The 24,439-nt window shown below is 41.5% G+C and overlaps 1 protein-coding gene across 1 annotated transcript in view; it reads right to left on the bottom strand.

Annotated features, from left to right (window-relative positions):
• The window catches only part of abat (4-aminobutyrate aminotransferase), a 63,510-nt gene extending 45,427 nt beyond the window's left edge, over positions 1 to 18,083 (bottom strand). The window contains exon 1 of the mRNA XM_026324619.2: positions 17,987 to 18,083. The gene's annotated coding sequence lies outside the window, so the exon portion shown is untranslated. The remainder of the gene's footprint in view (positions 1 to 17,986) is intronic.
• Positions 18,084 to 24,439: the final 6,356 nt, after the last annotated feature.

Here is a 24,439-nt window from a genome sequence, read left to right as displayed (position 1 = left end):
AGTAAGGATGCAAGGGGGTACATACAAAGCGATGCTGGATTCTGGCTGCTCGCAGCCCCTGATCCACCAGAACCTGGTTCGATCCAGGGCACTAGTGGAGGCGCAGTAGGTGAAACATCACACCTCCCACCTTGGCATCCTTTTAGGCCATATTGTGGGATGAGACTAACACTAAGTATATTGACTGTTATAGTGTTGTAATAGTACTTCCATTCCTATTGTTAGAGAAACAGCAGAAGAAAGATGAAGCTACTCAATGTCCAAATGTCACCATTGCAAATCAAAGTTTGAAGTGTAAAACCAAAAGAACCACTTCTACATCCATCAGGGTCCTGGCGCATAGGATTAATTAAAATAACAGTAACAAAGCCTGAATCAAAGCCCACTCCAGGGCCTATGGGAACAGCCTTCCCCAGGCCAGTAGAACAACCAATAGAGCAATTTCCTCTTGTCCAGGTGTGAGATTTTACTAAGGTTCAAGAGACATAGGAAATTGAGACCGCAAAAAAAGACAGGGATGAATGGCTTGAATAAATATTATTTACGGCCCAACAAACTGCGCTACTGCTAGCTCCCATTGGCTACGTTACCATTTCACTTAGACCCTTACTCAGACCCTTGTTACAATGTACACTTGGCCGATGGTGGAGGAATTCTGGTCTTAACTCTCCTCCTTCTGACCAGACCTTTAAAATTGTTCACTATCTACCTCCCCCCTGTCAAATCAGCTACACCTCCTGGATATACCGTCTATGCAGGTAATTATATCTGCTTCCATAGAAACAGCTCTGCAAAACATTTGGGTGACCTCCACTGGTGCAATTCGACAGTCAGTATTACCTCTGACCATGATGGCTATCATTCTACGTGATTTCTCAATCATTCAATTCGTACTTTCTGTGCTGTGTGACCTGCCCCCCTTGCAAGGATTAAAAGAAAAATATTTGCCTGAATGGATCGCTCTCCTGGTCATCTCTGATTAATCTCAACAACAGTCTGTATGTTACCTGCTTGCACAGACCCCTGAACTGTGACCACATGGACTGTTTGCACTGTGTGTGCATTAAATGCACATGAACCAGAAAAGTAAACTGGAAGCTAGTTTTATCTTACTGTCTTCTTTTTGTCAGGAGAAGAACTTGTAAACAGCACACAGAAAAGCCTCAGGTGATAGTGCTCCGCTCACAAATGTATTGCAGAAAAAGGTCACATTTAAGGTCACAGAGATCTGCTGGAGCCTATCCCAGCTCTCTTTGGGTGAAAGGCACACGCTCACACTCTCCAATGGGCTATTTAGAACAATCACTCATCAACCTGATATACATGTTTTTGGACTGTAGGATATTCGAACCAGGAACCTTCCTGCTGTGATACCACCAAGGCACCATGCTGCCTCCAACAATACTGTTTATTTTTCCTGTATCAATTTATGTATCCATTATTTCCCATTATTCTTTGATATATAAATACCACCACATATTGATTAGAAATGAAATGTAACACTATGTCAAGAGCCTAACACCTTTTCTGTCTTTTATCAAACAAGTCAGAAGTCTTTGAAACTCAATATCAGAACCAGAATACAGAGATAAGAAACACTTTAAAATAATTCAATTCATTTCAATCCAATTCAATTTTATTTGTATAGCACCAAATCACAATACAATCATCTCAAGTTGTTTGTATGAAAGTCACAAAACATACTGTCAGTATGTTGGACGATCAGTCATTCCTGTTGCCCAGTAAGAACCAATTTAAGAGCAGAGTTCAAATGCAGATGATGTTGCCAACCCGTCACTGTGGCAACAGCACAGGCACAAAAGGAAAAGAAGCAGAGTTTGTGTGTGCCTTCATTTATAAAGAAAATCAGTGTCCTATACAGAGCTTACAGTGTACATTCAATCTAAGAAAGTAACACTCATGCCAGAGTTGAATGGAATTTATTTTACATTTAACTTATATTTACTTCATATTGGCTGAAACAAGGGGCTCCACAAACACGCTTTTAAAATTCCACTTTTATTGTACAGAAAAAGCAAATTCAATACTAACAGTTGGCCCATTGTGATTGATTTTTAAAACAAGCTGGAAAGGGGAACAACAGGGTGAGGGAAATGCACGTACAGTGTGTCCACCTTTCCCATAGCCTGTGACATAACTTAGTGCTGGCAAGAGCAAAGTCTTGTTTTACTATTTTTTACTAGTTGTAATTCAACTTTCATTCAATGTCCTGGACTCATTGCATAAGTCCTCCACAAAGACGTGTATACTGCATAGCCTACCAGCTGTTGTGTCACACTATTATTATCTGCTTAGCTGGCCATGCTGTGTACAGTATTAGAGACTCTAAATATGATACTTTTTCATCTTTGCAGTCCCGTGCCGGTGATGTTGCATCAGGAATACAGTAGTTTTAACTTTAATAAGCCTTAAAAAATTCAACATGCAGTTCTCCTTTCTTCCACCAGGAGTCGCAAAACCTATTAGCCTGTTTTGTGGATGTGCAAACATAAAGGTACAGCACCAGATAAATAATTCTAATTTGTCACTCCAAGTTTCACATATGTAGTAAAGGATCGATCAAACATGGAGCGCAACTGCATAAGTTACTAGAATAGCAAACACCATGTACAGTTTGGTAGAATTAATAGATCTTTGTGAACACTCATTTCAAATCTATCTGTCACATCAGCTGCTGTCACAACTGTTGTTTTCAATTTTATCAGCAAAAATACTACCAAATGGGCTTCCATAAAACACAAAATAGCTGACCACAGAGAGGGATGACCGGAGGTTTAATATTGTACCACTGCATTATTTTAAATAAACTCTCCCAAATTACTATTTTACTCTACTTTTTCAGTATCCTGTCATTCACCAGCATACTGCTCATTGTCGGTAAGGATGGCGAAGGTACAAAGCTTAGCGCTGTCACAACAAAGACTCAAGTTGAATTCTAGCCCAGAGTTCTGATTTGGCAGTTAGGCAAGAGTCAGTTTTTAAGTTTTACTCTCTTAAGTTCATTAATTATTTTTACACAAAACAACAGAACAGAAACAGTCACACAGACTGACAAATGGCAGCAGTGCGCATATCACACATAATACACAGAGGATTTACTATGTTATACAGAATCTTCATTTGAAGGAGACTAACAAATAATGAATAAAATAAAAAGTAACAGCCAAGATTATCACAATAATAAAATAATATAATAAATAAAATTTTAAAAATTAAATAAACACTGTATAATAAGTGTATAAACTGATAAAACACCATATTTTCCATGCTATAAGTCCTACTGAAGTATAAGTCACTTTTAGCAAAAAACAACCTTGTTGAAGAGAAAACAACATATATAAGTCGCTTTGGTGTAGCCAACTAAATGATGACAGCAACAAAACAAAAACAAGACAGTGCATAGCAAGCCCATTTCATTTGGAGTTCCCTTCCTCTCTGCCTGTCCTTTAATTTTTTTGTCTGACATAACAATTTTGCCCTATGTACGTGGTCAGAGTTTGGGAAGCATGTTTTGATACTCTTATTATTAATGTTAATCAGGGGTAGCAAATTTCAGTATCTCCTATTATGCTCCCAGTACAGAATCACTACATTACACCACTTCTCAATCCATGTACATTGTCGAGTGACTGTAAAATAAGCAACAGAACGAGAAAAGTTTGAGCTTAATGGGATATTAAAATGTTGATAAAGACTAAGACTTATTATATAAATTGGCACCTGTTGACTTGCTTACCATGCACGGCTGCCATGCACTATGGTTGCTATGTGTGTTGCCACGTGACTGTGTGAGGCAAAAAACCCATGCTTGATATGAAGATTCCAAGAATCCGTCCAACTTATCCTACTTGTTATATTATTGATAGTCAAGTTGACTGTCCATGCCAGGCAATGCGACACTCAGGCCACAGGGAAATGTCCCAGTGCTCGCGATGGGCTAATTGCTGCTGAGTGCAGCCAATTTTGCAGTGAGTTTGGCATAATGTTGCACTAAAATTTAGTAATAAATACTTAACACAGGAGAAGCTAGAGGAGTAAAAAAGGTGCGACATATAGACCAGAAAATATGGTACTATGTGAAATATGCTCTATCCCTGTGGTCTGAAACTCGCGCTGTTGCAGCTCGATTATGTAATCAGAGCATCGTCACCATGGACACTGAAAACTCTGCTCATACTCGGCCATGGACCAGGCGAGTGGGAAATCCTAGAGTGGACTTCAGTGCTCCTATCTCACAATAGGGCTGAGCATGTGGCCTTGGGGGAGGCTAAATCAAGGTCCCACAATAAAATCATTATTGGTGTTTTTAGACCACCAAACCAAGTACAGCACTCTGATCTGACCATCAGCTAAAGGGCACTGTAACATTACTGTTAATTAAAATAATAGGAAGCACCACAAATGGTCATTCTACAAGTTCTACACCCAGCACCACTGCACTGCCTGGTGTTCAGAAGTACAATATTGCAACAGGTCCATCATTAGCCAATACACAAGCAGCAAATGCAACAGCTGATCTTAACTCCTGAACCTTTCAGAAATGCAACTTCACAAACATTTACCTCACCAGTCAGTGAATTCTTTTCCTACTTTTCTTGGAAGAAATACCCTTGATAATATCTGCAAAATCGAACTGATGAACCAAGTCATACTCCAGAAACATAATGGTTAAGTGGTTTAGACATTGTTGTCCTTAGTGTAATTATGATTATTCCAATTTTTGCAACATGCAGGTTGATCTGTGTGTTTCAGTTATTGGAGTTTTCCAAGTTGACCAAAAAACCCAAAGTAATGGCACATATTCTGGTAAATTTCCCCTCTGTTGTAAAGCACTGGTCAGTCTGTCTATGATCTGTAAGAATTCCCTGATGGTCTTCTTGTCCTCCCTCCTGCTGTTTATGCTGACTGTTAAACTCCTATTGTTCATTTGGCACGACCTCTTGATTTCCCAGTTTCCAGATCCTCATCTGTAATACAGGGGCCGCTAATGCTAGCTGACCTTGTTTTAACCATAGTTTCAACAGGCGAAGCAGTGCTGCTGTCAGAGAGGAGGTAGGTCTGCTAGCTGTAACCAGAGGTGTTGCTTCATGAGCAGATTTTTTTTGTTTTCATCATCATCAGATGTTTTCTTGAAAAAAACTGTAAGCTTTGTGATTTCAGTACATTTTTTCTCACTAGTGATCTGTGTCCCACTTTTGTGCATTTGTCTGTGGTGCTGCGTCACAGACAAATGGCAGCTTGGGCCTGCTTAATTTTTAATAAATCTGAACTATTTAATGCTATTAGTCATGGGATGATTACAAAAATAATGGCATAGGAAACATCTTTAGAAATAGTAATTAAAATAATTTAAAAATGGAAAGCAAAATTATACTACTATACTACACATTGAGGCCCCCTGCTGGGTCTGTGGGTCTAAGACGGCCCTGATTGTGAGGCTATATTTGACGAAAAAAAAGCTATTATGTAATGTTGTTTATTCAAGACATACTCAAAGATGAAAGACAAACTATTAGTTGCTGTCTAATAATGCCCTAATGTTAGTCCCACACAACCATGAAATAATATGAAACGGTAAAACAACTAACCACTCAGATATTCTTGATGCATTCAGGGCTTCAAATCCCCTGCTCTTGAAGCTGCAGCCATCACGTGTTGTTGACTCTGTTTCCACCATTCTTAGAGAATCCCTGCCACCCCCACTCCACACACCCCTCCCTCACCATGGAAACAAAAAGGAGGCTGAACCTATATAGCAGACACTTGTGGGGGGCCACAAGCTGATTCATTCAACGCAACAGGCACCCAAAACTGGCTGTTTTCAAGTGCTATGTTAGGGACACATGCTAGAAGCTATGATCTGAAAATGTATGTACTTTTGGGACATCAGGGACCTATTTTTTATTACCAAAAAGGGGTATAAGATCACACCTTTAAATTCTAAATGAAAAGGAGTCCTGTACTAGTACAGTCAGTGTGCATTACACTGAGCTTCTTAGCAAGTGACAGTTCCCTTTATACAATCATCAATGCAGAATGTTAAGGGAAATGTTTTGTTTATAATGTAATAAAAGTGTACATAAAAATTTTCCCCATTTTTCATCATTTTCCCTGGCCATCTGCGTGTGCAGTCCAGGAAGAAGTCTTTTTATGCTGTTGCAGGTAATATAAATGTGCAGGCATTAATTTTATTTATGCAAATGAGCACCACACTTAAAATTTTCTCTACCCTTTTAAGGTTTTCCTAATGTGCACACAGGTGAAAATAAAAGCACATGTCAATTTGTCTGCCTTTTTCCATTTCCTTTCACAAGAAGTTGAATTTATTTATTAATTAAATATATTTATCTCATACCTCATACTCTAATAGTGCACACCAATTTGTAAAATTTGAGTACACAATCTGACCAGCGATGACATGTTTAGCCGCATGTTGTCGTTTCGTCGCTGGCTGTCTAGGTGGTGCCCAGCAAACGATGTGGGCTTCATAGACAATTGGGCCACTTTCTGGGGAAAACCCGGTCTGGTAGCGAGAGACGGCATCCATCCCACTTTGAATGGTGCAGCTCTCATCTCTAGAAATTTGGCCGAGTTTATTAGCCGACCTAAAGCCTGACAATCCAGGGTGGGGACCGGGACGCAGAGACTCAGTCTAAAATGCCTCTCTGCAGAGCTATTACCCCCCTCAAACCACATAGAGACTGTGTCTGCACCTCGAACATATACATCAAATAAATCAGAAGTTAACAAAAGAGGAGTTATTCATAAAAACCTAATAAAAATTAAGACCACTCCTCTTATTGAACAGAAAAACAGAACTGTCAGATCTGGATTATTAAATATCAGGTCTCTTTCATCTAAATCTCTGTTAGTAAATAATTTGATAACTGATCACCAATTGACTTACACTGTCTTACTGAAACCTGGTTACAGCAGGATGAATATGTCAGTCTGAATGAATCAACCCCCCTCAGTCATAAACATTATCATGTTCCTCGAAGCACAGGTCGAGGTGGAGGAGTAGCTGCAGTCTTCCACTCAAACTTATTAAACCAGTTCTACTTGTCATTGTATAACGTTCACCTGTCGCTTACTCAGAGTTTTTAACTGAATTTCCAGACTTCCTGTCTGATTTAGTGCTTAGGTCAGATAAAGTCATTATAGTGGGAGATTTTAACATTCATGTACATGTTGAAAATAATAGTCTCAGGACTGCATTTAATTCTATATTAGATTCAATTGGTTTCACTCAAAATATTAATAAACCCATCCACTGTTTCAATCACACCCTTGACCTTGTTCTGATCTATGGCATCGAAATTGAACATTTAGTTTTTCCCCATAATCCTATTTTGTCAGATCATTCTTTAATAACTTTTGAATTTAAAATGATGGATCATGCAGCGTTTGGAAGAAAATTCCACTACAGCAGATGTTTATCCGACAACGCTGTTAATAAATTTAAGAAAATGATTCCATCTTTAGGCAGCATGGTGGCTGAGTGGTTAGCACTGTTGCCTCACAGCAAGAAGGTCGTGGGTTCGCATCCCGGCCTTTCTGTGTGGAGTTTGCATGTTCTCCCTGTGCTTGCGTGGGTTTACTCCGGGTACTCCGGTTTCCTCCCACAGTCCAAAAACATGCATGTCAGGTTGATTGGTGACTCTAAAATTGCCCGTAGGAGTGAGTGTGAGTGTGTGAGGTTGTCTGTCTTTGTGTGTCTATATGTGGCCCTGCGACAGACTGGTGACCTGTCTAGGGTGTACCCCTGCCTTCCACCCGAGAGAGAGCTGGGATAGGCTCCAGCGGATCCCCGTGACCCTGAACAGGAAAAGCGGGTATAGAAGATGGATGGATGGATGGATTCCATCTTTATTTACATCTACGCCAAGTACCAACACAGTGGAGGGCAGCTGCCTCAATCCCACTCCCTACCAAACTGATCATGTTGTTGACAGCGCTGTAACCTCACTGCGTGATACTCTTGATACTGTGGCCCCTCTGAAAAAGAAGTTAGTGAATCAGAGGAGATTAGCCCCATGGTATAATTTACATATTCGTACCTTAAAGCAGGCATCAACAAGGCTGGAAAGGAAGTGGCGTTCCACAAATTCAGAGAAATTCACAGTTTATTAACATATAAAAAAGCTCTCCGTAAAGCCAGAACTGCATACTATTCATCACTAATAGAGGAAAATAAGAACAATCCCAGGTGTCTTTTCAGCACTGTAGCCAGGCTGACAAAAAGTCACAGCTCTGTTGAGCCCAGTGTTCCCTTAGCTCTCAGCAGTGATGAATTTATGAGTTTCTTTACAAATAAAATCACAACTATTAGAGACAAAATTCATCAGATGTTTCCTATACCTGCAATAAATGAATCTTCTACTACTACTACTCTTGAATCATCTGTAAGACCTCAGTTATATTTAGACTGCTTCTCTCCCATAGATCTCTCTCAATTTACATCAGTAGTTGCTTCATCTAAATCATCAATGTGTCTCTTGGACCCTATTCCGACTAGACTGCTTAAAGACACCCTGCCTAGTCTTGATCCAGGAGTCTTGGATAATTATAGACCAATATCCAACCTATCATTTATTTCTAAAATCCTAGAAAAAGCTGTTGCTAAGCAGCTATCAGACCACTTACACAGGAATGAACTATTTGAAGATTTTCAATCAGGATTTAGTGCATATCATAGTACAGAAACAGCACTGTTGAAAGTTACCAACGATCTTCTCTTAGCCTCAGATAATGGACTTGTTTCTATACTTGTCCTCCTAGACCTTGGTGCTGCATTTGACACTATTGACCACAACATCTTATTACATGACTGGAGCATGTGACTGGTATCAGAGGAACAGCATTACAATGGTTCCAATCCTATTTATCGAACAGACTCCAGTTCGTTCATGTCCATGATGAACCTTCCACACGCACAAAAGTTAGTTATGGAGTTCCACAAGGCTCTGTGCTAGAAGCGATTCTGACTCTTAATTACCACTGCTATGCAGATAGGTACAGCACTCAGCTGTCAGGTTTCTTAGATAGGTACAGCACTCAGCTGTACCTATCTAAGAAACCTGATAACAGAAACCAGTTAACCAGACTTCAAGCGTGCATAACTGACATAAAGGCCTGGATCACCAGTAACTTTTTACTTTTAAATTCAGAGAAAACAGAAGTTATTGTATTTGGGCCTAAAAACCTCAGAAATTGCTTTTCTAAAATTATCACTACTTTAGATGGCATAACCCTGGCCTCCAGCACTACTGTAAAAAACCTTGGAGTTATTTTTGACCAGGACATGTCCTTTAACTCACACATAAAACAAATCTCTAGAACTGCCTTCTTTCACTTGCGCAACATTGCCAAAATTAGGAACATCCTGTCTCAAAATGATGCAGAAAAACTAGTCCATGCATTTGTTAGTTCAAGGGTAGATTACTGTAACTGATTACTACCTGGATGTCCCAGTATCTCCATAAAAAGCCTCACCTTCACCTTCACCTTCATCTTCACCTTCAACATCTTTTCTAGCTCTTTTAGCCATTGGCATTTCTCAAGCTTCTCGTGTTGCTAAACCCTCTAAGCATTTTAAGGAGTTTCCTTGTCTTGATGCCAATGGTCTCTGCCTCCTCCTTTGGACAGGGTATTCTGCCAGCAGGGTATCTGATGGCCGCAGGGCATAGGTGTTGATAGCCTGTACTACTTCTTGCCTTTTGTAGTTATTTGGCAGTTGCTGCTATTCTTGTGGTCTCTTCGTGGTTCCCATTTGCTTGTGGTTCTTGTAACCGTCCTCAACATCTGGTAATAAAATTCATTTAGTTCTGACTAACATCCCTCTTATATTTAGCATCCAACCACACTTATCCAATCTAAATGACATTCCAATTTTGTTGCTGTAGATCCTATGCATCAGTGAGTTAATGTTTTGTTTGCTCCTGACATACTGTTTGATGTCGCCCATATAGAGGAGGTGGCTGGTGATTGCTCTATTCTGTAATGACTATCCATAACCACTCCTGGTGACCTCTTCAGGCCATGACAGAACGGCAGGGGGACAGTACATCTCCTTGGTAGACACCGCACTTGATAGTGACTTGTCGCTTGAGGTTGGCCTCTAGGTTTTTTTCCACATTCCCATTGATATCTTATTGGAGACTCTTAGTCCTGTTGATGTTGTACAGATTTAAGTATTCCAGGATCCATATATGTGGCACTGAATCGTAGGCTTTCTTGTAGTCAATCCAGGTTGGTCTGTCTGCTTTGTCTACCAGTAGCTTCTCTGGTATTCCAATTCCTTTCTGGGCCCCGTTCATATATTTAAGGAAGGACTTGGCACTGCAAGAAATGGCAGCAACAGTACTTTGCTCTCTAGTATTTCGTGTGTTTTTTTTTTCTGATAAATTTGTAGCACCATAGTCAGAAACGTGAAACTACAGACTATAATCAAATGGCATCAAATCCTATTAGAAACTGCTGACTGAGGTTCCACCTGCATTTTATTAGAGACTGGAGCATGAGATTGAGATTAAAGGAACAGTGTTAAAGTGGTTCCAATCTTATTTATCAGACAGATACCAATTTGTTCGTGGACATGACGAACCTTTCACGCCCACAAACGTTAGTTATGGAGTTCCACAAGATTCTGCTAGGAACGATTCTCTTCACCTTATACATGCTTCCTTTAGGTAATGTCATTACCATTGTTATGCAGATGACACTGACCTGCATCTATCTGTGAAATGTGATGAAACAAACCAGTTAGCCAGACTGCAAGCGTGTCTAAAGGACACAAAGCCCTGGATGACCAGTAACTTTCTACTTCTAAATTCAGAGAAAACTTATAGGCCTAAAAACCTGGATGTGATAGCTTATCAAACATTATAGCTACTTTAGATGGCATAGCTTTGGACTCCAGCACTACTTTGGAGTAATTTTGACCAAGATATGTCCTTTAGTTCACATATTAAACAAAACTCTAAAAATGCCTTCTTCCTTGTGCAATATAGCCAAAATTAGGAACATCTTGCAGAAAAACTAGTAATTTGTTACTTCAAGGCTAGATTACTGTAAGTCATTATTATGACAATGTCCCAGTATCTCCATAAAAAGCCTCCAGTTAATCCAGAATGCTGCAGCCAGAGTCCTGACAGGAACTAGCAAGACAGATCATATTTCTCCTATATTAGCTTCTCTTCATTGGCTCCCTGTAAAATACAGAATAGAATTTAAAATCCTTCTCCTCACATACAAATCCCTTCATGATCAAGCTCCTTCATACCTTAAAGACCTCATAGTACCATTTTATCCCAATAGAAGACTTCGCTCTCAGAGTGCAGGTCTACTTGTGGTTCCCAGAGTTTCCAAAAGAAGAATGGGAGGCAGAGCCTTTAGCTATCAAGCTCCTCTCCTGTGGAACCAGCTCCCAGTCTGGGTTCAGGAGGCAGACACTCTCTGTACTTTTAAGGCTAGACTTACAACCTTCCTTTTTGATAAAGCGTATGGTTAGGGCTGGCTTCAGGTAACCCTGAACCATCCATTAGTTATGCTGCTATAGGTCTAGACTGCCCGAGGACCATCGGTGCACTGAGCTCCCCTACCCCTCCCCTCCCTTCCCCTCTCTTCCTCTCCTCCCCCCTCACATGTATATTCCACCATTGAATGTCACTAACCTTGTGCTCTCTCCCTCTCTATCTGTCCTCTCTCTGTACCTTCTGCAGGTGTCCCCGGTCCTGGAGCTGTATATCGCTGATGTGCAGTTACTGGTCCCACCAACCTGCAGTGTCTGTTTGTTTATTTTTGCTGTTCTTTTCTCTCTCCTCTATCCACTCACCCCAACCGGTTGAGGCAGATGGCCGCCCAAACTGAGCCTGATTCTGCTGGAGGTTTTTTCTTCTGTTAAAAGGAGTTTTTCCTCTCCACTGTCGCCAAGTGCTTGTTCATAAGGGATTTGTTGGGTTTTTTGTTTTTGTGAAGTGCCTTGAGATGATTTGTATTGTGATTTGACGCTATACAAATAAAATTGAATTGAATTGAATTAAAATACTCTCATATTTTACTTTCACATTCCTAGCTGTGTGTGTAGTAGGATATTCTTATCCACGATTAGAACAGCATTAGTCATTTGATCTTATATGTGTTAAGCCACAAATGAAGAATGTGTAACTACCTCAGCCGCCGAGTCTGGAGTTGTGGTTTTAATACATGCAGCATGTAGTGGGAGACACAGCAGAGCTCACACAAGGGGTGGACTAAAACATTGATTCAGGCCAGGGATTATGACTCCATCCCACGTCACTCTAAATGCAAGCGATATTGATATTGCAATATGGTTTCTATGTGCATTGCTGGGAGACACTATGACTCTTTATTGGCACCACGGCGAAAGTCAAAGTCACACTTGATGCGAAGATTCTGAGACTCCATCAACTTATCCTGCTGCTAATTGTTGTTGCCTGCAGGCCACTGTTAAATGTTGCGGCATTCCTGACAGTCTGTCTGCCACTGGCTCCCACAATGAAATGTATTCCTTGGACAATTGTATTTTACATGCAGCTCACCAAGATATGAGTCAGAATCTGAAAATTAAGTAACAGAAGCCTTTTGAGGATTAAAATAAATAAAACAAATTGGCACTCTCTTTCTGGTCAGACACATGACAGCACTTCAGCTCATATTTTTAATTAAATTAAAAATGGAGATAGGTATTCATCTTAGTTTTGGACTGTTAGTGCAGTGTGCCTTACAAATGACTTTCACTGAACTAAGACAGGCAATCCCTCGATACATTTGTGCTTTCTGCTCATATGTTTTCTATACAATTTTAAACAGTGCAAATGTTTTTTTTTCTTAAATGCTGAGCAACTTTCTTTAACTTTGAAATGACCTGACAATTGAACCTGAACACATGTACTTTATCACTTGCTAGACACCTGTACTAGTAACCTCTGCTTATATAAATAAATTATGAAAAAAAAGGTATATATTTGGCAGCACAGTGGCTTTGTGTTTAGCACTGTTACCTCACAGCAAGAAGGGTCTGGGTTCGCCACCCATCAGGGGCCTTTCTGTGCAGAGTTTGCATGTTCTCCCTGTGCTTGCGTGACTTTAGTCTGGGTACTCTAGTTTCCACCCACAGTCCAAAAACATGTGTATCAGGTTGATTGGTGACTCTTAATTGCCCATAGGAGTGAGTTGATCATCTCTATGTGGCCCACTTACTCCTAACCAGGATGACAGGGATCTGCTGGAGCCTATCCAAGCTCTCTTTTGGTGAAAGGCAGGGGTACACCCTGGACAGGTCACCAGTGATTCTCCTTACATATTTTCACTGAACTCAACTAAAAAAATATTGCAATGTCCAACGTTCTTGAAACTATCTGTGCTTGTCATCTTTTTGAAAGTGGCATACTTTCCTTCTTCTACTATTACTACTACTACTACCACAGCAACTTTTTCACCTTCATCTCCTGCTTACTGTTCCTGTCGTCTGCTCTGGAGCGCCATACCATGCGGCTCCGGACCCGCGCACTTCCAGCTCTCTTCAAAAACTGTACTGTGTTTTCTGGGCAATAAGTCACACTGGAGTACAAGTTGCTTTTAGAAAAATCAGCCTTGTTGAACAGAAAAAAAACATATTAGTCGCTTTGGCGTATGATTTGCACTTCTAATCACACTGAGTATAAACTAGCCTATGAAGAGCGTAGGCTAGGCATAACAACAATCAGTAGTGCCTTATGAAATTCATTCATCCATGTCAAGTAATGTTAAACAACTGCAAAATGTACTGGGTGGGGGGGGGGGGGGACAGCGTCTCCTCTCTCAGGTTGTCTGAATGCTAACACTCACTCACTCATTTTATTACCTGCAGTGTTAAATATGCAGAAAAGCTCCTTCTTTTGGGCAACATTTTCACTTATGGATTTTCACTAGGAGTTATAGTTTAGCGTGAACATAAAAGTTTTCACATCCTCGGCAGTACAATATTATCTCCTGTCAAGAGTGCCATCTAACGATAGAGGCTACTTGACAAACTGACAAAATATAAGTCTATATTTTATATATAAATATAAATATAAGTCGCTTTGCTGTATAAGTTGCAGGACAAGCCAGAGGAGTAAAAAAAGTGCAACTTATAGTTCAGAAAATACTTCCTTTGCAATTATTTTGCATTTACGAAATGTGTTTTGTTTTTTTTATGAAATTGCTCAGGCTGGAAGTGGCCCCCTGTCTGGGAGTTTGACACGCTGTTTTATACCAACAGTCCATCATTGTATGCTGTGTTTCACCATTAAGTGTCTCTCATATGTTAATTCAGCCATGCCTACTAAGCTCACCTACAATATCAATAATCCTACCATTAGGGCCTACATCCAGGGCAAGAGGTTACTTCTAATACCGAAAAACCTATACATGCATCTCTCTCTGCAATTGGACTATTTCAGTGCAACTGCAAATACAGCCAATGAAAAAGAGTTATTAACAAGAAACCAATCTGGTCATATTTTTCAGTATTTGATTACATTTTTTAGTCAGGCCCAATCTCCTGGAATACCATGTCCAGATTTTATTATGATCTAACATTAAGAATGTTCAAAAGCAGACTGAAAACAGTCTGTGTATCTCTCATTGTTGTGTTGTATGCTACATATACAACATGTGTTTGCTTTTTTTTTTTTGCTTTTAACTGGTCTAGAAAAGTCAAATCAGCTATCCTGTCCTCTAGTGACCTGTAATTGCATTGATAAAAAGACTGTTGGGCAACCACAACTGTAGTGTGCTATCGAACACTGGAGCTGATAGCCTCCACAGCCTGGCTACTTGGTCTGCAGGCATTTGATCAAAATAATACTGTAACAGACGGAAGGTCTGATATACACTGATAGAGATATGAAAGTGGAGATACAGATCTGGTGGAAATGTTGAAGTGAATCGAAAATAAGACTCCACTGACTACACCACAGAATGTTGTGTCATATATATCGCCAGTAGTACAGTAGTATGCATCAAACGTACTGCACAGAGAAAAGTAGCAGTCACGTAAGAATAGTGGATATGAGGCAAGATGAGAGAACAAATGGGACAAGTGGACACATTTCACTGCATTAACCCAGAGCAAAGATTCACTCCGCAACAAAAAAATATACACCAGCAATTTCCCCCCATCTGTGACACTGCGAACTGCCTCCACTGTACCCTTCCCTCTCTACCAGTATCCTCCCTGCTTTCGAGTTTTATCATTCCACCCACCACGGTTATCTCTTCCCTGATCCTCAAATCCAAACCCTCAACCTGCAAACTTGACCCCCTACCAACCAACCTCGTCAAGCTCTGTCTCCCCTCTCTCCTTCCTCATCTTACCCACATTATTCACACTTCCCTCAGTTCTGGCATCGTACCCCCATCACTCAAGACAGCCATCATCTCACCAATTCTAAAAAAACCTGGTCTCGATCCTGCCGACCTTAACAACTTCCGCCCTATCTCCAATCTCCCGTTCCTCTCCAAAATCCTGGAAAAAGTTATTCACCACCAGGTCCATACCCACCTTTCCGCCAATAGCCTATACGAACACTTTCAATCTGGTTTCCGCCAACTTCACAGCACTGAAACTGCCCTGGTCAAAATCACCAACGACCTCCTAGTAGCCGCAGACTCTGGCCTTGTCTCCATCCTCATCCTCCTTGACCTAACTGCAGCTTTTGACACCATCTCACACAATATTCTCCTCCATCGCCTTGCTTCCATCGGCATAGCCGGCTCGGTCCTCTCATGGTTCACCTCCTACCTATCTGACCGCACCCAGTCCGTCCATCTCCAGAACTTCCACTCCCAGCCCTCTACTGTCAGTTGTGGCGTGCCTCAGGGCTCTGTCCTGGGGCCCCTCCTCTTTATTATTTATCTCCTTCCTCTCGGAAATATCCTTAGGCAACATAACATCAATTTCCACTGTTATGCAGACGACACCCAGCTCTACCTCTCTGCTGCTCCATCTTCTACCCTCCCCCCTCCCTCCCTCCTTACCTGCTTACATAATATCAAATCCTGGTTCACCCATAACTTTTTGAAACTCAACCCTGACAAAACTGAAATTCTCCTCGTGGGCACCAGATCCACCCTTTCTAAAACCAGCACCTTCTCCATTCAAATTGACAACAATACTGTCCCCCCCTCCCCCCAAGTTAAAAGCCTGGGTGTCATCCTAGACGGTACTCTCTCCTTCACTCAGCATATCAATACCACTACCCGGTCGGCCTACTCCCATCTCCGTAACATAAACCGCATCCGTTCCTCACTCACCACCGATAGCACGGCAATACTCATTAACGCCTTTGTCACCTCTCGTTTGGATTACTGTAACTCACTCCTCACTGGTCTACCTCTCAAATCACTTCGCAAACTTCAACTTGTCCAGAACTCTGCTGCCCGAATCATCACCAGAACTCCATCCTCACATCATATCACCCCTGTCCTTAAACAACTTCACTGGCTCCCTGTGTCCTTCCGTATAAACTATAAAATCCTCCTTCTCACCTACAAAGCCCTCCACTCTATTGCCCCACCATACATCACTGAACTACTTCATATCTATTCTCCGCCTCGTCCTCTCCGCTCCTCCAGTTCCACTCTCCTCTGCACCCCTACAGCGCGCCTGGCCACCATGGGCGCTAGATCCTTCAGCCACACTGCGCCCCGCCTTTGGAACATTCTCCCTCATCGCATCCGGTCGTCTCCGGACTTATCAACTTTTAAATCATCACTCAAAACGTATCTGTTCCGTATAGCGTTTTCCACCTAACTCTCTTAACTTCTCAAAGCAGCCCGTGATGTCCTACCACCCTCTGCCTATTTCATATTGTCTCATACTGTTTCATATTTGTTGTTCTGTCATCTGGGTTTCTGTATTTCAATTTACTTGTACTGTACTTCGCCCACTTCCTAGATAATCCACGCTTTTGCCTTTACATTCTCTCCCGCCGTTTATGTATTCTTGTTACTGTTGTTTTAATGCACTCTATGTATATCATGCTGTATGCTTCCTTTTCTATCTGTAAGGTGACCTTGAGACTTTGAAAGGCGCCATGAAATAAAATGTATTATTATTATTATTATTATTAAAAGTAGGCTACTTTCTCACCTCTTATTTGCTTTGAAATACCCATAGTCATTCAGTTTTGCTGTTGTGCATAATAGCAGTGTAAAATTAACACTAGTGTATAGTGTGCAGCAGTTTTAGTGACTCATCTAAAATTGAAAAGATTATTGTTCTATTCAGGTGTTAGCTTTAAAGGAAGCCATTCTTAATTTGGGTAAATACGTTTCCCCATTCAGGCCTTTGGGACAATGTTTGGAAAATGATATAAAGCCAGTGCAAAAAAATCTAAATCCGTTTATCATTTACTGACAACGTATAAACAAGTATTTTTGTATGCATGTGTCCTGCTGCATTTCTGTCCCTATGCTGAATGTTAAGTCCTTAAATCACCTTTAAAACTTATCTTAAAGTAAATCTGAAATATGCTGGAGTAACGTTTACTGGTTTGAAAGCATGTATAGCGAAAAGCAAGGACTCCTCGTTCATTCTGCTCCTTTGCTCTTGTAGCAACAAAAAGCAGTGAGTCTAAATTCATATGAAAAAGACACTGCACAGACACTTGTTTAGCTGGATGCCGTCAAGTGTGACTAGTCGTCTTCTGACAAATCTGGTTCCCACTGGATCTAGCAGGCTGGCTTACACGCTACACACTTTCACTATGTTACGTTAGCTGAGACAGATGCTTCGTCTACTGTTTTTCTGACATGGACGCTGCAGACTGCTGCGCATCCCGATGCTTTGACGGTTTAACAGCACAAAAGAAAAGTGTGTGAGTGAATGCGATATGACAGCGGGCTGATCTAAGCGGCTCTCGCTGCAGAGCCGTTTGACTACGAGCTGTGTGTCCATGATAAAAGGAACACTTACTGAAGATCCAGAAATAGCAGCAGGATCGGCGCCTAGACCCCAGCAACAGAGGATGATATTTGCATGGAGTCTGTCTCCGGTTTCCAGTCCGTAGCAGCCAGGCCTGCTCTCCACAAGAGGAGGAGCTTATTCTCTCTTTTTAATCTTTATTTAAATGCACGCTCCTATGTGGAGCGAGAACGATGACTTTAAACTTTCGCACTGAAAAATAATAACGGAAAAAAGGAAAACAAAACTAAAACTGTATAATGACCCATACAGAAATGTAATATATTGAAATATAATTTTTTTTAACGCTGAATATATTTAAATATTACATGTAACTATGTGTCACAATATATTTTAAAATAATGTCACAATAACTATAAAAAATATAGTTACCTATGTGCAATTGCTTTAACATATGCATTTTTAAAGGGTGCCCTTGCAGCTTGCATTAAGAATGAGGAGTTGGACAATTGTATGGGTCCCAAATCTTTAATATCATGGGGACAGTGAGACTGGGATGAGAATCAGCATCTCCAAGTCCGAGGCCATGCTTCTCATCTGGAAAAATGTGGCTTGCGATCTCAAGGTCAGGGGAGAGATCCTGCCTCACGTGGAGGAGTTTCAGTATCTTGGGATCTTGTCCACGAGTGAGGGAAGGACGAAATGTGATCAAACGTGGTCCAAGTTCTCCAAGCTTCCTCTCAGTTCCTTCGGAATCTCCCCCCTGGTTGCTGCATTCCTGCTGGCTCAGACAGGCGGAACAAGGTGGGACTGAGAAATTGAAAATGTCTTACGCTCCTGTGACCTAATCCACCTTACTGTAGTCTGAAAAGGCCTATTGTTGAAACATAACTTTTGCTTTTAGTGAGAAGTTTGCTCTCACCTTGACTTTTTTGATAAGAACTCTTAGTATCAAAACCCAGATGGGAAATTGCCTCCCCTTTCTGTTCACATGACATTATTTGTATCATACCATTAAAATTGATGTGCTGGGCTGCTATCAGCCAGTGACTGTCATGCTGTATCAATGTGCTTGTATGACTGTCATTCTTTGCAAGTAAAATTTCCATATAACCTGCCGGAGTTTGTCCTCTGAGTCTATTTGTTAAAAGAATTTACCTAACAAACTTGGGGGCTTGTCCGGGATCGCAATATCTTCTCTTTCTTCCAGGCTTACATCCGATACCGTGCACAGGGGAGTATGAGACTCCTGATTTAAAGACCTCTGCCCCGCTGTCTTAAGGGAACAGTTTGGTGAACTGAGAGGCCGGTAATCTGCTGAGAGGAAGAGTAGTGATGTGATTGAATTTTTAGAAAGAAAGTCCGGAGACGGATTCTGGTAAGGTAAGAGAAATCTTATGAGTGAACTGAGTAGGGACTTAAAACAAAACAGTGAAATTAGAGGTTTTTGCCTGAACGGAGTCTCAGGGAGTTTCTGATTCAAATAAGACCGTAAACCTGAGTGGAGTCCCAAAAGAGTCTCTGGTTCAAATTAAGGCCATGAAAGACTGAGTGGAGGAGAAACATTAGCTCACACCAAGACCATGCAACGCTGACTGAGTTACTGCTTTCAAACAAAACTGTAGAATTGTGTGGCCTGACGATCTGAATCACTGACGTAAATATATTCAGGTAAAACCAATAGGACTCTCAGAATCAGAAACTCTAATGAAACCGTAACCGGTCTGTCGGAGACCCAAAATAAAATAACAACACGGTCTGTGGGAGACCCGAAACAAAAAAGAACCCCGGTGCAGCGTCGAAACTGCTTTTGAGCATAACGGCCAAGAGCATAGGTACCAAACTCAGTTCAATTTAATTCAATTTCTTTGTATAGCACCAAATCACAATACAATTATCTCAAGGCACTTTACAAAAAACAAAAAAACCCAATGAATCCCTTATGAGCAAGCACATGGTGACAGTGGAGAGGAAAAACAAAGGAAACCAAAGAATTACATAATAATAAAGAGATGATAGCTATATGATAAGATACAAATAAATAAATAATAGTGATTATAAACCAATAAGTTATTAAATAAAGAAATAAAACGGGAAATAAGAATACAAAATGCCTGACTAGAAGAACTAGTCACTGGTGACACACAATTGCATCATCAGATGATCCTAAAAACAAAAAAATTTGGAAAATAAATATGGTTTTTCAGGGAAATTAAACTGATGACTGCAGAAACTTTGTAGAGGACATAAACAGACATAAGACATAAAACTAAGGGAAATCAGAAGGATCAGAGAAAAGAAGGGCTATTTGAAGCACAAGAATGCTTAAAGGAGGCAGAGAGTAGACAGAGAGGGAGAGGAGGCACATAAAGCGAGGCCCCGCAGAAGAGGGAAACGCTCTGGTGTTCTTCTGCGTCTCCGCCGGCGCGGATTATGCACCGCGCTCCTTAGGATATTCCCCTCTAACGTGCGCTCACTTTGCAACAAAATGGACGAGCTTGTTCATTGTTAAAAGCGGGCATTACCAGAGAGTTTCCAGATTCACCTTGTAACACACCATTGTTTCCTGTTATAAAGGCTGCCCCATCCACTGGCTAGAGCAGGGGTATTCAACTAAAATTTAAAGAGGTCCAGTTGGAGAAAATTTCTTGAAGCAAAGGTCCGGAAGATCATAATGTCTAACTAGTTAGTGTGATATGTATTTAAGTAGCCTAGTAGTTTTATCAACAGCTGCATGTAATCAATACCTGACTGTCAAATCAAATGAATTCAGGAAAATTCAAAAACTTTCTGACAATATTTATTGTCATGTAACATACAACTGAACATATCTGTATGGCTGTAGATATGTATAATGTTCTCTCATTAACTAAGTTCTCTCTCTTTCTCCGTCTCACTCGCCTGTTTCTCTCCCTTTGTTTTCTACATGTATCACTATCTTTGTTTTTCTTTGTAACCGTCTTTTCATGTGTAACTTGCCTCTAGCTTTGTTTACACTGTAGAGTTGTAATGTTTACCGCCTGGGATGCACAGACTTGATTGGCTGAGTGGTATCACGTGGGATGGCTCAACTCGCATGCAATTGGTCTGTGCGTTTCCACTACCGTAAAAAAGCTGCGCCGGTGGAAATAGAAGCGCCCCATTAGGTTTTAAATCACAATCTTCTGTTTTGGCTGTAGGTCCTGGTCCGTATGGGGCGGCCTCTGGGTCCGCACCCGGACCGCGGCCCGCCTGTTAGTGACCTATGGGCTAGAGGATGGTACAGGACCTACAAACTCTAAATTGAACAATGATACCTAGGGCTCCACTGGTACCAGACCCACACACCCTGCTGAATGACGACAAGCCCATTTCAAAGTGGTTTATGGTCACTGATGTGGCAAGTTGGCAAACAATGCCAATTTTGGTTTGCATTTGAGTTTTTGGGCAAAAAATGGACTTGGACATGGCTCCCACAGGGTTATTGTGAGTCTCCTACCATCTTTTCCCAAGTAAGGTCTGCTAACTTAGCTAAGTTTTCACCTCCTTCAGGGAGTCAAATACTTTTGTATGTAGATGATATTTTGATATGCTCTGAAACACAAGAGCGATGTAAAACAGAAAACATAGCTCTGTTTAAGTTTCTAGAACAGGGACACAAAGTGAGTAAGAACAAACTGCAGCTGTGGAAAACGGAAGTTAAATATCTAGGTTACAACCTTTCACAACAAGGAAGAGCTCTAGACTCACACAGAAAGGAAGCTATACTTAAAGCACCAAAACCACAAAAGACAGATGATGTCTTTCTTAGGTATGACAAACTTCTGCAGAGCATGGATCCCAAACTATTCAGAGTTGTCTAGTCCATTGTTGAAACTGATTTATGACACACCTATGGCAACTTATGATAAAATACAATGACTGAAATTGCAGAAAAAGCCTTTAATGAGCTTAAAAAGACCCTGACCAGCACCTCTGTTTTAGGACTGCCTAACTATGAAAAACCTTTTAAGCAAACTGTGATTGTAAAAATGGTCACATGACTTCAGTGCTGACTCAGTCTTATGGGGACAAAAGCAGGCCTATTACTTATTATTCTACTCAGTTGGATCTAATAGCAAGAGCAATGCCATCCAAGCTGTTATTGCAGCCTCCATGGCAGTCCAGGCTTCAGCAAGCATTGTGTTGGTCCACCCTGACATTAAAGGTTCCACATGCAGTCTCTGTCCTGTTGTTGCAAAACAAGATAGCATATATGTCACCAGCTAGACATTTATCCTGCATGACTACATTACTTTCACAACCATATCTCACTATCTCACATAGTAGACTTGTTACGTGTTGAGGTGCTGGAAGTAGGAAGGAGTGAGAGGACCCAAATGCAGGACAGAAGATTTAATAATTTACCTGGAAACGCCAGGGATCAGGAAATGAACAGAAAACATAATCAGCTACCATCTACACATGGGTTAACACAAGTTACGCGAGTTAATCAGGATTAACGGGCTGAACAGGTTAACACAAGTCAACTTAGGTTAATGTTTCTGCACTGAACAAAGGAATACTGGCAGTACATATAGCCGGCAGAGAAACAGTAATTGGACACAGGTGCGAACAATCAGTGACCAATGTAAAGCTGCCGGGGACCGATGCAGGGGGAAAACAGGAATCCGTTTCAGCATAAAGGTCCCCGGCAGGAAGTCCCAAAAGGGGACTCATAACAAGACTATGCACAACTTTTAATCCTGCTATGTTAAGCACAGCGTTTTGTTATTATGAATGCATACAAATAAAACTAGACCCTTTGCAGATTGGAATGTTATATTGCTCCTATCTGTACGATCAAAACTGACAGAGTAATTTAAGTTCTTTTCGGCGTTTCCAGGAGAAGATGCTGGTGCGTTAGTCGATCCCTGAGGGTTAAAGCTTTGGATAATCATTATTCATGCTTGCTCCAAGAGAACATGTACATTGCAAATGACTATAGGTAATAACTCTGAAAACATTTTGTTTAGAATGATACACTCGCCATAACTTCCTCTGGTATTAGGAGGATTTTGGGGTGGTCTGAACTGTCTTACTTACCTCTGCTTTGTGCCTCGCTGTTCTCACAGACAGAGTTGGAGAGATTCAGGAGGAATTTCCAGACTTGTCAGGGGTACCAATGGAGTATCTTGATCTGAAGATGGTATTCAGCAAGACCCGGGCAGATGACAGGATTATTATCTGTATAGACCACACTCTTGTGGCCCAACAGATACTCTCTAAACTTCTCAGTCATGGCCTATTTCAGGGCCAATAGCTCTAACTTCATTGAGCTGTAGTTCGACATATTACGCTCCGTCGGTCGCAAACCACGACTGGCATACGCAATAGGTCTCAACTTGCCTTTCTGCTCCTGAGAAAGCACTGCACCCAACCCGGCATGGCTTGCATCAATCACCAGGATAAAGGGGAGGGAGAAGTCAGCATAGGCAAGCACAGGGGCAGTCGTGAGCTTGGCTTTAAGAGCCTCAAAGCTCTGCTGACACTCCTCTGTCCAATCCCCGACTGTACTCTGGCCCACCTTTTTCCCTGACCGCTTCCTAGTAAGCTCCACTACTCTGCGGTGTGAAAGAGCTGCCAACTTAGCGAACCCTTCGACAAAACATCGGTAGTAGCTTGCAAAACCTAAAAAGGAGTGCAACTCTGAAGCCATAGCTGGTATAGGCCAATTAGCTACTACCTCAATCTTGCCGGCATCAGTGGCCACTCCCTGGTCAGATATCACATGACTGAAGTAGTGTACTTCCTGTTGAAAGAAACAGCAATTGCTCAACTTTGCCTTAAGCCCTTCCTTCTGCAACTGCCCTAACACCCCATCCAATCTCTCCAGATGCTGCTGAACTGTGAATGAAAAGATAACGATTTCGTCCAGGTAAAGGAGGAGAGACTGGCACTGTTGGTCACCAAAGATGCGTTGCATCAGGCGCTGGAAAGTGCCAGGAGCATTGCAGAGCCCAAAATGCATGCGATTCCACTCAAACTGTACAAAGTGCTGTTTTGTGCCTGTCGCCCTCCTCGACAGGAACCTGGTTATACCCACTGGCCAAGTTCATAGTAGAGAACCAGCGGGCACCTGTCAATGCATCGAGGGGAATTGTAAAAGCATCCTTCTGGGTCCTAAGGTTAAGTTGGAGGTTATCAACACAAAGTCGGATGCCACCGTCCTCCTTCCGGACCAGGACAATGGGTGACACACAGGGCTGGAGCTCTCCCTAATGATCTGTGCCCCCAAGAGCTGATTAATATGCTCTTTTACCAGCTTGTATTCCGATGGGGGAATACGGCGGTACCGCTGTCGGACTGGAGCATCATCCAATAGGGGGATGTCTTGAGTGATCTGGTTGGTACACCCCAAATCCCGATCATGCGCAGCAAATACAGTGGCATATTTCCTCAATAATGTCCGCACCTTATCCTGTTCCTCGCCAGATAGAGGAGATAAGTCAAGTGCTGCAAAAGGATCTGCAGCTGAGGCAGCAG

This window comes from Mastacembelus armatus, chromosome 8, assembly GCF_900324485.2.
Source record: "Mastacembelus armatus chromosome 8, fMasArm1.2, whole genome shotgun sequence".
Lineage (NCBI taxonomy): Eukaryota > Metazoa > Chordata > Actinopteri > Synbranchiformes > Mastacembelidae > Mastacembelus > Mastacembelus armatus.
Note: the sequence above shows the minus strand (reverse complement) of the source record. Positions and strands in the feature narration are given on the sequence as shown.